Here is a 15,584-nt window from a genome sequence, read left to right on the forward strand (position 1 = left end):
ATGGCACAACAACCCATATTCCGGACACCTTATCTTCTATGGTAGGTACATAGATGATATTCTTATCATTTGGGACGGACCCCCCGACATCATCAATAATTTCACACAACATTGCAACCAAAACCCCCACGGATTAACATTCACCCATGTCACCAATTCCGAACGACTTGCTTTTCTGGACCCTGAATTGTACTACATAGGAAATCAAATTCATGCCAATAATTACTCCAAACCTACTGCAGGTAATTCCCTATTGCACTACAAGAGCTGCCATTACAACAAATGGACCAACAATATTCCCAAGGGCCAATTTTGTCGGCTGAAGCGCAATTGCACCAGGCGCGATGACTATGTAGCTAAAAGTCGGCTTCTAAAAGCCAAATTATTGGACAAAGGTTATCCACTCCCCTGGTAGATCAAGCATATCATTTGTTCCTCACAGATCCCCCTCCTGTCAAAACCCAAGACACATTTGATCAATCCATTCGTTTCACCACCAAATTCCATTACAAACACAAGACCATGGAACAGATTCTTCTAAAACACTGGCCTATACTCTTGGAGGACCCCCATCTCAAATTAGTCCTCCCAAGTACTCCCAGAGTCACATACAGGAAAGCACCCAACCTTAAAAACAAAATTACACCCAGCAAACTTAAAACCATTAAAGACGCCATCCCTAGGGTGTGTCTGATTCCTTTAACAGGCATGTATAGGGGCAATAAGTCTTTGTGCAAAACCTGTGCATATGTAAAACATGGTAAAAAATCATTTCATACACATAACAAAACATACAACCTCATTGATTTTTACAATTGTTCATCTGATTTTGTAATTTATTGCCTCAGTTGTCCTTGCAACCTCCTCTATGTAGGACGCACGATCCGTCCCCTTCGACAAAGATTTGGGGAACACAGGAGAAAAATAGAGGAAGGAAAAGACAAACATAGCGTCCTCCACCACTTTCTCAGACACCATGACAAATCTACCTCAAATCTTGAGGTATGGATCATTGAGCAAATATCAAAAGACCTTCCTGAAGCCGAAAGATTTCACAAACTGTGCGAACGTGAAACATTTTGGATCTATTCCCTCAATACACTTTCGCCCAATGGGATGAACGAAGAATTGGATGTATCCACCATTCTTTAATTAGTCCTCTCTAGGGTACACTTTAGGTAATCCATACAGTGCCAATCTTGGCCACAAGGTTTTTTCCCCACCCCCCTTCCCACCCCTCCTGCCGCCAACAATTCCTCATCCACTCACTGTCTAGCATTTATCCCTTGTCTCCACCAAATGATTATACATTCCACATTCATACATCTTTCAGGTTGATATTCATCATTGTTCCCATTCCATCCATCTCATTGCATTAGTATCTATTTCCTGATTTTATACATACATGTATCAATATATACTATAAGAATTTCACATTATCACATACAAATATAATGTGTTATTGTATATTTAGTCTCAGTTAATGATATGCATACATCATATACAATTCTTTATTTATTTTGTTTACATTTATTTTTATTTCTAATTTTTAATTTCCCATTTTTGATTTTTATTTCTATTTTAATTTATTATTATATATATTTTTTTTATTTATTCATATTTAAATTTATTTCCACATTTATCATTTCTTTCTCATTTCATCCCAGGGTTTTTTTATTTTTATTTTTTCTAATTTTCCTCTCATTGTCTATGGCATTATTTTCTTCATGCATCGTATCACATGTATATTATTGTTTATTTTTATTTCATACTGGTTTGACCTCTAGAGGGACCCTTGTTCCTCATACAGTCATAACATAGAGTCATGTTTACTTTGATAGTAATTTTATAACTCCACCACCAGAGGGCATTGTTCCTCATACAGCCATAACGTAGAGTCATGTTTACTTTGATAGTAATTTTATAACTTCACCACCAGAGGGCATTGTCCCGGAACACATAAATTGGTCCTTCTCTTTCCCTTTTAAATACGACTTTGAAAAAGGAGCGCGCACTGGTTTCCCACCACAATACGCATTCTCGGAAACGCGTCAGTCATTACGCCGGAAGATCCTGTGGACGAGCATCACGGCCACCGTGCGGCCCAAGCCTCCATCTCACTGCGGTTTCACTCTGCGGTCCAAGCCTCCATCTCACTGCCGTGACACCCTCCACTTCCTGCTGGACAGGAAGAGGAAGAGAGGAGACGATTACAGACCCACAGTGATGACTCCAAGCCCCAGCCTCCACACGGACACCGGAAGGACCCATCTTGTCTGCTTATACTTACCTTGATGTAAGTTTTTATTACTTGTTTGCCATATTAAATCGCAGTCTTAACTCAGAGGCGCCTGTTTTCTCTTTTGTTTGTTGCGTGTTTGGAGATCTCTTCTGCTCCCCAACAGGCTGGCCCTGAGCATCCAGACTATTTCCTCATCTCACCTTAAGACTCTATCATAGCCTTGATGTGCTATTACATGGACTACCGTTTTTATGTAGTGCTAACAGCTTGCGCCACTTGTTCCATTTCTTGTCAAGAAGAGATGACCTAGAGTTCATGGAGAGTGGTGGTATCCGGCAGTGAGGCAAGTAAGGGGGATAGGGACGTCTTGACGTACTGGGCCCACGGTTTCCAAGTCAACTCAAAGATTTTTTTTTATCATTCAAGACAATAGCCACCGTTTCATGTACCATGATCCAGGAAATCTTTTGTTTCATGTGGTGAACAGATACGGAGGGAAATTTCCAAGTCCCCCACAATAGTGATCTTAGCCCCTAGCAACATAAAATAGGTATTGCTACTTTTTAGAATGTATTAATCCTTTAACCGGCACAGTGGCAATTCAATTAATGATGAAAAAAATTAAAGAAATGCTGGTTAAAAGTAATGCTAAAAAGTATTTTTGGAAAAAAAATATTTCTTTTAGAAATGAATCAATAATGTTACAAATAAATAAATATTTTTATACATTTTATAAGAACTTAAAGTCTTAATGTTGATAATATTAAAAGTTAGTTATGTTCAGCATAATTTTAACATCGGTACTCATACAGAACATGTATAACAATCCCATCATTGCCCAGCCTATTTGGCTTCCTGGAAAAAACTACCATCCCTTCTTGTACCATAGTGTCAAGTTAACTCACCTTGTACTGATAGAGGACAGGGACCTAACTGACACAGAACAGCTATAATTTATGGCCCCCTCAAGTGCATATGAAGGTGATGACAGTGGGCTAGACATGGAGAAGATTAGGAAAACAGCAACAGTACTACTTTCAAACCTTGGGCAACATAGATCATATCCTCTACCATGAACCTACATGTTGCAGCAAGCCTCTCAAGACCTTGTCATTTTCATGGTCATTTGTGTCACCTGTACTAGAAAGTACTTTTGTGTACCTAAACAGCAGCGCTTTTTGCATTGTATTATGAAGTAACTGCAAATAAATGTTTTTACTTCATAAGCATACATGCAACTATAATGTACCTTCTGTGGGTTTCTTGCCTTTTTGCGTTTTATTATTTTTCTTTTGTATATAAAGACGGTGATGTTGGCAGAACATCACATTTTGGTTATTCTTGCAAAAAAGGAGTCAATACATTTTTATACAATCGAAATTGTGCCCCACGTGCCTTTTTTTCAGGCTCGTTAGACATTTCTGCTAACTAATAGCGATCAATCACGCCTCATCTCTTTGTTGTGACTTTTCTAAACTTATGCAATTTATTTGGTTAATCTGGCATAATACATGTTGCATATCATTATAGCTGTTTGAACTGATTATTACAATTCAATGCTCAGATGAAATGTAAGAAAAATATGACCCTGAGCTATATATAAAAAACATGTTTGTTACATCTGTGTATTTAAGTCCCAGTTCACACTGGGGCAACTTGCTAGGCGACTTAGCCACCTGACAAAAAAGATATTGGGGTGCACACCCTAAACACACAATTCTAAGGTTGGTGCTGCTAAAAGACCAATATACAAATTGAACAATATAATAGCGCACACATACACAAAAAAAAGTTGCTTTCAAATCTTGCAAGGCTACTTAAAAACACCTGCTCTTATTAAGTAAATATGGGGATTTAATCACACCATATGGCCATATTGTGCTTAAGCCCACCACTAGGTCAAAGTACCCCATTTCCTTTAGCAGAGGAATCTGCAGCTAGCAAACTTCTCCCATGGAAGGAGTGAGTATGCCCTATGGTTTTGAGAAGTGGGATTTATCTTTTCTATGAATAGTGTAGGACCCACTGAAAATGGGGTACTTTGACGTAGTGGTGGGCTTAAGCACAATATGGCCATATGGTGTGACTAAATCCCCACATTTACTTAACCACTTACCGCAAAGTGACATATATATACGTCGGCAGACTTTGCGGGGTTATACCGGGATGATGCCTCTAGCTAGAGGCACCATCCCGGTACTGTGGTTTAGAGCCAACGGTCGGCTTTCCGTCGGTAATGACCGATGCAGCTCGGGAGCCGCTCGATCGTTACCCGGGTGAGCGGGAGGGGACGCCCCCCCTCCCGCCGCCTTCCGTGACGCCACCGGGAGACCCAGCTGGCATGTCTGCCAGCTGGATGGAGTCCCGATCTAAGCCGGAAGCGACTTCGATCGGGTCTCCGATGACGTAACCCGGAGGCGGCGTCCATGCAAAAGGCAGCAGATTTAAAAAACGACTGTATTCAAAAATGCAGTTTTCGGCGTTTTGAATACATGGAAGTGTAGTGGAGGGGTCTAGGGTCTTTTAGACCCTCGATCCCTCCATAAAGAGTACCTGTCACTGCATATTGGTGTCACAAGGGATGTTTATTGACAGCAATAAAAGTGATCAGATTCTTTTTTTTTTTTTTAAAAAAACCTGTAATAAAGTTTAAAAAAAATAAAATAAATAGGAAAAAAATAAAAATTTTAGCCGCCCCCGTCACGTTAGCTCGTGCACTAAAGAAAACGTATACAGAAGTCGAGCTGCGAATGAAATCACTGTTCAAACCACACATGTGAGGTATCACTGCGATCGCCAGAGCGTGAGCAATAATTTAAAAAAAAGAGCTACACTCTAACTCTAAACTGGTAACTGTTAAAAAAATTTTAAAGCGTTGCCTATTGAGATTTCTATTGACCGTAGTTCGTCGCCATTCCATGGGTGTGTGCAATTTTAAACCGTAACATGTTGGGTATCTATTTACTCGGCGTGACATCATCTTTCATAATATACAAAAAAATGGGCTAGTATTTTTTAAATGCAGTGAAATGTGATTTTTCGCAATTTTTCCAAAAATATGGCGTTTTAAAGACCGCTGCGCAAATACCTCGTGACAAAAAATATTACAATGACTGACATTTTATTCTCCAGAGTCTTTGCTAAAAAAATATATATAATTTTGGGGGTTCTAAGTCGTTTTCTAGGAAAAAATACTGATTTTAACTTGTAAACAAAAAGTGTCCGAAATAGGCCTGGGGATTAAGTGGTTAATAAGAGCAGGTGTTTTTAGGTAGCCTTGAAAGATTTGAAAGCAATTCTTTTTTGTGTATGTGTGCGCTATTATATTGTTCAATTAGCCACCTGACAAGTCGCGCTCCATTCAGTGCAATGGAACCGTTCTAATCGGAGCAACTCAAGTCCCTCTGACTTAGAAAAAGGTTCCTACACTACTTTGGGGGCAACTTGCATTGACTTCTATTAGAGAAGTCGTTTATAAGCCCCGATGAAGTCGCGCTGCACGGGGCGGCTTCAGAGTCGGGCGACTTTGAAGCTGCCCCAGTGTGAACCCAGCCTACATGTCCATTTTAAAGGAAAAGGAATCTTTCCTTTACATGGTTTTGCCTGTTTTTCCATCCCAAACATTTACCTAGTGATCAATACAGACAGCTGTTAGTAACTGTTATTACCATTCTTTAAAATAATATGAGCTCTGGCCATCCCAGGATCAGGGATTTCAGAGCAGCAAATGACCTCTGGGAATCATTTTACCCGGTTATTTACCTCCTTTAACTGGTAGCATAAAGGAGCACAGAGACCAAAAAAGGTGTACAGGTTACTATATACAAAATTCTATGCATACTGTATATCTAGGGAGACATAATAAGCCTCTTTAATTAAACAAAAGTACGGTATATGCATTTACAATAAAATTGCTTCTAGAACAGCATGTGAATAGGGTAAAACACTTGGCTTATCGCCTCCTCACCAACTTCGGGCACCGGAGACACCAGAAGTGATTTCTCCAGGGTAGCTGAATAGAATCTGAAAAACATATATATATATATATGTATATATAGGCGCTATGTGACTGTATGGTCATACCCCAAGGTGAGCGGGCGATTCACTCAGTGGTGGCTGATGGTGGTTATTTGTGCAGCATTAAAGCACTGTGACACAGCTACTAGCTACTATTTGTGCAGCACTGAGACACAGCTACTAGCAGAAGAGTGATTCTTGTGAAACTATTTGTGTGTATTCACTGATGATTATTTTTTTTTTCCATTCGGACTATTTTTGTTTCTGATTTGTCACTTTTGAAACCTTGCACTGGATGTGGACACAATAAGGATTTTTGAATGATTTGTGGAATATGGTATCATGTTTATTTGTTTCAAATCCATATACTGAAAATCTATGTATAGGTGATAAACGCTATTTGCAATACTCAGAACATGCGCACCATTCATACACATTTGATATTTTGATTTATAGTGGTTGAGTTCATGAAATAATGGTTGCAGCGGTTCACTGAGCCCCCGTTCACACTAAGGCGACCTGTGAGGCGACCTGGTCGCCTCACAGGTCGCCGTAGGTCGCCTCCCATAGGGAAGCTGCGGACCCGTTCTAATAGGAGCGACACAAGTCGCTCCGACTTAGAAAAAGGGTCCGGAGCTTCTTTGGGGCGACCAAGAGGCTACCGCCATAGACTTCAATGTTATGAAGTCCGCGGCGGCCGCTCCGAGGTCGTGGCGCGCTGCTCGCATCGCGACCTCGGAGGTCGCGGTGCGAAGTAGCGTCGCCCCTATGTGAACGGGGGCTAATAGAATAGGTGAAGGTTTGATTACTAACATAGCAGCTCATAAGTATTCTACAATATATTTCTCACTTTGTTATGTATTGCTTTGACAGAAGTGGTCAACCACATTTTTTTATTGGATAGTCTAATTGAAAATGGCACAGACACTATCGGGTTAAATTACTAAAACTGGAGAGTGCAAAATCTGGTGCAGCTGTGCATGATAGCCAATCAGCTTCTAACTTCAGCTTGTTTAGTTAAGCTTTGACAAAAATATAAGCCTGGAAGCTGATTGGTTTCTATGCAGAGCTGCACCTGATTTTGAACTCTCCGATTTGAGTAAAACAACCCCTATGTAGCATTTTTGACAATTCTTTACTTGATGCTACACTAAAGCCACACAAAAGTTAAGGCAAAGCACACAAGAGTTCAGAGAAGCACAAGATGAAAGTAGTTTTGTACAAGATAACTTACCAAATGTCTCAGATGAAGCCAGAGGTAGATCAAAAGAGGGACGTAAAAGAATATAACTTAAATAATATATTAAGAATATAAAATAAGTAAGCTTACAGTTCTTGGACAGCAAAGTGGTCCCTTGTACTTCTTGCTTCTCTGATTAGTGGGGAAAACAATCAAATCTTACCCTATACAACTGAGCCGTTCGCAGTCCAACATCTTCTGAGATGCTCCAGTACTGGTCACTTCAGCCTCAAAACATCAGATACTCAATGGCACCCACATTTTAACTGGCCATCACTCACATCGATAGCAGATCTAACATTACCAACAGTTTTCAGGAGCACATCTACTCGTACATACAGTATGGTCACACTGTAAAACACCCTTGTATGCTGAACCAATAGCATCTCCAAGTGCAGAGTTAACAGGCTTTAAGGGAAACCCTACCTAAGTGGTAGCCAGATTAAGCAGCCCTTTAATCTGGTGTCTTTACTATACTGCCATATCATTTGTTGAAACAGTACATTATTCAACTCGCAATTATTTATTTATATAACTTTTATACAAGTAAACTGCCAGATCTGACATTTATTATGTTTAATTGAAGAGAAGATACATCAGTACAAATTTGGAAGTCAGCTCACTGGAAAACGATTATATCAGTATGGATGGAGCTACAAGATTAGATCTGATCTGTCACAGTGCATGATTTTTTATAACCGAAATATGAATGAGAGGGTGCCATCAGTTACTCCTCATAGAAGTCAACTGAATGACTGTTAGAGTTATCTATGGACATAAGATGACTGCCAGCACGTTGCACCCACTGCACTCTGACACAGCACTTTAGGGGTGAAAATCGATCTTGAGCTATTATCTGCATTTCCTTGAGTTAAGGCTGGCCCCAGAGTCATTTGCTTGGTTTCTAAATGTGCATGTTTGGTCCAAAGGATCAGGCACCTTTAGACCTTGATTGTTCTACAAAACAATAATTTGGCACTGCAAGGTGATTTCTTAACGGTTGCTTTGGGTCACTGCACTTTGCACATCTCACATGTGCCTTGAACATGGCACTCACTGTACCTAAAAAATTTGCTGATAAGTTATTAATAGTGCTCTTTCCAGGTACATGCTCAGATATATAAAGAAACATTTTGTGCTCTTCAGTTTATTTATAGCCTGTGCTTTTCTAGGCAGTTTTGGCAGAAAACAATGTATAAGCCCATACATGTTAAACTCCAATAACATGGCACAGACTAAAGACAACTCCTATTTTTGCTCCCTCCCAGGTGTGTAAAGTTTCACAATAAATCAGCAAAAAAGAAATGTCTATACAAATCAGAATACAGTATCAAAAGCTATTTGTTCATAAAAAAAGGAAAAACTATTCCTGGAAAAGAAAAAACAGCAAATGTGCAAATTTCACAGGCCATGCAAAGATGCCAGCTGATAATAGCACAAACTTGTGTTTTTTACTTCCACTACACAACGTGCAAGACAGCTCTCTTCTGATTCGATGCTAGTATCCCGTGAGTGCTGCAGGGCCTTCGTTTGAGTTAATGTTACTCATGATACTATGAACAAATACTGTCCAAACTGGTAATGGGGTATCTCAAAAGCTTTATCCCTTTTAATGGACTCCCCTAGTCTTTTATTTGTGTAATATTAATATAGTCATGGGGACCTGTGATTACGTATACCTAAAGCTCAAACGTTTCTTTTACAGTTTTGGAAAATGTAGACTAAAGCATGTTTAGTTGTCATCTGAGTCCCAATGTGTAGATTTCTTGTCCACCAGTCAAAAAAGTTAGGGAACAGCCCTCTTAGACAGTTGTCAACAGAACAAATGTACGCAATGGGAGATTTCACCTCTATTCCTTCTTCAGTGACACTTGAGAACCCAAAGAACATTTACATCATTAATTTGACGTTAAATACCGTTCTTATGGCAGCAGCTAGCTGACATATCCCCAGTACTTTTTTTGTACTGCAATGGATTCTGCATCTGATAAAAGTGGTCCCGGTGGCAGATTCGCCACAGGATCACTTTTAGAGACAACAGGAGAGTTGCCCCCCCCCCCCTTTCCTCGCTTCCTGGTCGCCTCCAGGCTTACGGGACCCGTCGGGTAGCCCGAAGCCTATCCAATGTGTCGGGTTCCTGGGCAGGAAGCCGAGTGAGGGCAAGATAGCCCCCGCTTGACTCCATGCCCTTGGAGGGCCTGAGTGACGTCCAACGTCACTTCCGCCTTTTGGCATTTAAGGGATGATTTTTTTCTTCTCTTAAAGGCAAAATTACTTTTTTGTTTGCTTTTAAAGGTAAGTGAGAGATCTGAAGTCTTTTTGACCCACAGATTTCTCAATAAAGAGGACCTGTCATGCATATTTCTATTACAAGGGATGTTTGCATTCCTTGTAATAGGATTAAAAGTGATAAAAATAAATTAATTAAAGGGACAGTGTAAAAATAAAAAATAAAAAGTAAAATGAATAAGAAAAAAAAAATTTAAAGCACCCTGTCCCTCCGTGCTTACACGCAGAAGCAAACGCATACGTAAGTCGCGCCCACATATGTAATCGGTGTTCAAACCACACATGTGAAGTAGCACCGCAATCGTTAGTGTGAAAACAATATTTCTAGCACTAGACCTCCCCTGTAACTCTAAACAGGTAACCTGTAAAAAAATTTTAAAAGGTCGCCTAAGGAGATATTTAAGTACTGTAGTTTGTCGCCATTTTACAAGCAAGCTCAATTTTAAAGCATAACATGTTAGATATCTATTTACTCGGCATAACATCATCTTTCACATTTTACAAATAGGGCTAACTTTACTGTTTTGGGGTTTTTTTAAATACGCAAAAGTGTACTTTTTCCCAAATAAATTGTGTTTGAAAGACTGCTGCACAAATAAGGTGTGACAAAAATACTGCAAAGATCGCCATTTAATTTTCTTGGGTCTCTAGGGGTTCTAATAATTTTCTAGCAAAAAATACTTATTTAAACTTGTACACAAAAAGGACTGGTCTTAAAGTGGTTGTATCTGAGCTCACATTCATTGTGGGTAACAATGGACACCAGATCAAATAGAGGGGTGAATCTCCCCAGAGTGCACACAGACTGCAATTAAAAACAGACAGAGGTTTAAGTCCCTCACCAGTCCATCCAATACAACATAAGAAAACTTTTTGGCTTAATATTCACTTTGACTGATATTTCATATTTCAGTGGCTGCTAGCAAGACACATCACATGTAGGCTTATTCAATCTCTTGAGCATTCCAGTAGTGATATATCCCCACCAGAATTCCCAGGTCTGCCCAACTGCGGCAGCTATTACAACTCAAATGAGAATATTGTGCTCCTCCAGTGGGTGTTCCACAACAAAAAACAGACAAATATTTGGGCACGCCAGTAGTGAATGACACCTTCAATATGGCCTTACCTGTAGGAAATCAGATAACCAGTATGACAAGGGCCTATGAGTGCCACACAGTTTACTTTCTACAAGCATAGCTTTTCTTGCAAGGAAGACAACCCAAATAAGCTTTACATCTGTTCTCCACACAGAATATCGGCCATGTGTCCTGCAGCGGTAAAGCTGGACAGGCTCTCTTGGTTTATTAAGGGCCCGTCTTGACAAGCTTTTGTTCACATCAGAAATGTTTTTCTCCCAGTACATGTCTATAGCAAAGAAAAAGCAGCTTAATGGGTTAGTTCATCTTTTTCCAAAAAAAAATTAAAGATGAACTAATTCACACCACCATCTCCACTTCTCCATTCCTTTGTGCATGTGCCTTATGTGATCCCCATAGTCTGAGATCCTCTCCAGCTAAAATAATGGTCTGGCAACTTAAAACGTCACTCACAGCGCTGGAGACTGTATAGCAGCATACTGCTCACTAAGGCAAGCATTTACTGGTCAGCCCCAGCCACATAAACTTACTGACCAATAAGAATCTCTTCTTTGCTTAGGGATGCTGTCCTAGAAGAAAGGTGCCTCAAAAAGATCCTCATTGATTAGTGCAGCCTTTTGCCGATGCTGAACAATGAACGTTCACCATTGCTCGCATTATGCTGTTACGCGGCCTACGGTGCTGTGTGGTGATGTTTAAAGTGCTGGACCATTATACAGGCTGGAGAGGTTGGCAGAAGATGGAAATCAAATAAGGCACATGTATCAGAGGGCCAGAGGAGTGGGGGAGAGTGTTTTAAGTGTAGCACTGCCCCCTTGAGGACTGCTGCATAATACACTCTCGGGTCCCCCTGGGTTACCGTTAGCAACACTGGCATTCACAGATTAACACTTTACTTCTTGGCTCAGTTAATGATCAGTCCAGGGGTATGTAGTTGTTTTTGGTGTTTTATTTTAAATAGGGATGGGAGAAGGGTATAGTGGGATACTCCAGATTAAACTATTCACAAGTTGCGAGGACTCCGATCTGAAGAAGCAGCCAGGCTGCTGATCTACCTTGCCACTTAGGTAGATTTGTATTTAAGTCTCTTGCCAGGAGACTTGGTGAACTACATTTATCTTCGGGACACTCTCCTTATTATCCCCATTCTATACTGCTGACACCCGTCCACTGACTATTCTACTTTTGGTGTGACCCCCCTCAGATTAGGCACCTTGACACAATCCCCTGTACTCACGATACTGTTTTTCTAGGGTCTCCAGTGTCTCCCCACTCAGTCAGCTCCTGGACCTCTGGGTTCAGCTCTGTTTCCCTGGTCCCCAGGCCGACCGCCTGTGACCACGTGCCACTGCTACAGAGTAGGAGGCAGCCGCCCCCCCTCCCTCTGAGACTCTGCTCTCCAGTCAAAGACCCTGCAGCACCTGTGCTTCTGGCTTTTATACAGTATCCTTTAATGCACTGGGACAACCGGTCTCTACCAATCACCGGGACTGTGTCAAAGCCTGTGTACCCATTGGTCAGGTTTCCTCCCACTGTCCAACATGCCTGCCTATTGGAGCAGAGTGAAACACTATCTAGACCCAAGGAATCACACACTGAGCACACAGAGCAGACCTAACTCACAGATCCTGCTCTCTGGTAGGCAGAAAGAAATCTAGATTTGCCTGCTGCTCCTCTGATAGGCAGACAGAGCCAAAAACTATACTCTGTCACTAGCACCTACCTAGGAGGATGCTACATAAGTAAGTTTCCTTTTTAATGTTTTTGTGAAATGGTGAATTAACCCTTCAAAGCAAGTCATTTGAAGGTCTAGTGCAGGTCAAATGCACCTGTAAAGAAATTCTAAAAGATCTCAGAAGACTCTCAAAACCCAAAGCCCAGCGACACAGGTCCTCACTCTTCCTGAGCCCCAGAGCCGTCTGACTGCTAGACACTATGGTGTGGTCCAGAAACTACCCTGAAGAATCTTCTCTGTCAGCAAAACACAACTAGACCATAGTCATTGTTATAAATATATTGCTGCAAAATAATCAGTGAGCGGGAAATGTATCTGTGCCATATAGAAATCCACTACAGTATATAATGTTACAGTGGGGTTGATTTACTAAATCGCAAGAGTGCAAAATATGGTGCAATTCTGCATTGAAACCAATCAGCTTCCAAGTTTTTTTTGTCAAAGCTTAATTGAGCAAGCTAAAGTTAGAAGCTTAGATTGGCTACCATGCACAGCTGCACTAGATTTTACACTTGATAATGACAACTCTCCCTTGGCCTCACCAGGTTATTTGTGGAAGCAGACACACTGCTTTAACCATACTGCCGCTTGTATGGAAGAATTAAGTCTTCTTGCTCTCTCTAGCAGCAGACTTGTTGCAAATACTTTATTTTCAGGACACTCTCTAGCATCCCCTTGACTGACACCCGTCCACTGACTCTTCCACAGAAGGGGTGGCCCTATCAGAACAGGCCCCACGACACAGATCTGTACTCACTGTAGGCAGAATAAGATCCCCTCCAATGTCTCCCTTCCAGTTAGCTCTGCAGGACATCTGGGTTCAGCTCCTCTCTGACTCTCCGGCCCTTAGGTCAACCACCTGAGGCTGCATGGCAGCTTCTACAGAGGAGGGGCAGCTGCCCCCTCCCTCCGGGACCCTGCTCTCCAGCTGAAAGCTGCCCTTGGCATTTATACATTATACCAGCATGCAACAAGGCACTTTCCTCTGTCAATTAGCTGTACTTAATGCCTGTGCACTCATTTTTCAGGTTTCCTCCCACTGTCCAATATGCCTCCCTATTGGACCAGTGTGAAAGACCCTGAAACGATATTCTCTCTTCTAGCACCTACCTAGGAGGGTGCTACAAGTAAAAGCTCATCACATGGTACATTATCGTTCAGTCCATAGCACATCGAAATATGAGACAGGAGGTGAAGATCCAATAGGCAGGTATAATACTTACCACTTTTACAATAATACAAATTTGGTTTTAGGATAATGCACTAGGTCGGTGCGCCCTTTCTTATGTTATGGAGGAGCATGTGACATAAGAAGCACTAAGGTGGTCACTAAGCATTGTGGGAACTATCAGCTTACACTGTGTAGCCCCTGCATCCCAGCAGCTGTACAGACCAAGTAGGGGGAGTAAAGGAAAAGTGGCTATATGCTGTTAGTGAGGGGGGTTAATGTGAGCCTGTTTTCTGCCCTGCATGGATATTTTTCTTATTTGATTTACTGACAAAAATGAAAAGAACACAGGGAAGATCATCACCATAATGTCACATAAATGAATCGCATGAGTGAAGCAGAACCCTGGATATACCAGCATGTCTGAGGAATGATGAGCAGCAGGGTACATAGCATACGGATAGCTGCCTGCTGAGACACATTTACTACTGGAGTTTCCTTAATGAGAAAGGTTAGTACAAAGCTAAAAATAATTTCAATTGCTATGGAACATCTATTTTGGTATGGTTCTAGTGTTAGTAAACAAGTAGTATAATAGCATTATTATATAACATATTACCTTTACTGCCACGTACATGCTTAGTATTTGAATATCATTATCATTATCATTTGATTATCATTATTGATTATCTGGTGGAGACATACCCCAAAAAAAACTTGCAGCTGTAATTGCAGTGAAAGGTGGTTCTACAAAGTAGTGACTTTACTTGTAAAAAAATTTTGAAAACGATTTATCATCTCTCTGTGACATCACAATTATATGCCACTTTGTAATAATAAAATAATCAAAAATACAGAAAAAAATTACAGCGCTTGCGTTCAAAGAGAAAGGACAGCAGCCAGCACAACACTTGAACCAGTGTAAACAATGTATAAATATGTAAATGTACTGCGCTCATAGATAATTAACATATGGGGGGGCATGGCTGGAAGCGGACGGAGCCAGACGTGCATGAGAGGAGCTCTGTGTAATCTACTCCTCAATCGGCGGCCATCCAGCTCTTAGGGACTCCCTAAAAAAGAAATTTGGGCACATCTAACTTGCCTAAGTCCCCTGGAACCGCCATCCCTCTTTTTCGTCCACAAAGCAAGCTGCAGAGGGGCAGACGAGATTGAGGCCTAGTCGACCCAGAAGCCGCAGCCTTTCCTAGAGCGGTGATCCGCCCGCCGCGGGGGACCGGGTAAGTGCTGCATTCCGCACTCTGTAAACCATCTACCCCAACATCATCATCAGGCCTTCCTGCCCTCTGCCCACACTATAATTTGACTTGCATAGTGGAATAACTTCACCTAACCGACCTGCACAATCCGCCATCTTGACTCCATGCAGTGAAAGTTTTAAGCAAGCAGAGAATATAACACATTGCTCCGTGGGATAACACAATCTCCCCACAGAAGCATCTTTGCCTTTACTCTCTTGTTAAATACATCACAAACTAGTGACCTAGTTTCAGTCAAGAATTTAAGTGCTAACCTCACACAGTGTTTCTGGCAGCTGTGATTCGGAATCGCATCATATTCAACAAATTAACTTTTTCCACTTATTTTGACTTCCACTGAAAATGACCGCTTAATCTTAGTGCTTGACCACACGGCACCTCTTTGCCCTCTCACGGATATCATTATCATCAGCAAACATGGGAAAATCAGATCGTAACAACTCTGCGACACGCTCCCGCTCCGCTAGGGATCCTGACTCAGCAGCAGAGAGACATATCCCAGATATGTTTGGG

Source organism: Pelophylax lessonae, assembly GCF_965119305.1.
Source record: "Pelophylax lessonae genome assembly, chromosome: 9".
Taxonomy (NCBI): Eukaryota; Metazoa; Chordata; class Amphibia; order Anura; family Ranidae; genus Pelophylax; species Pelophylax lessonae.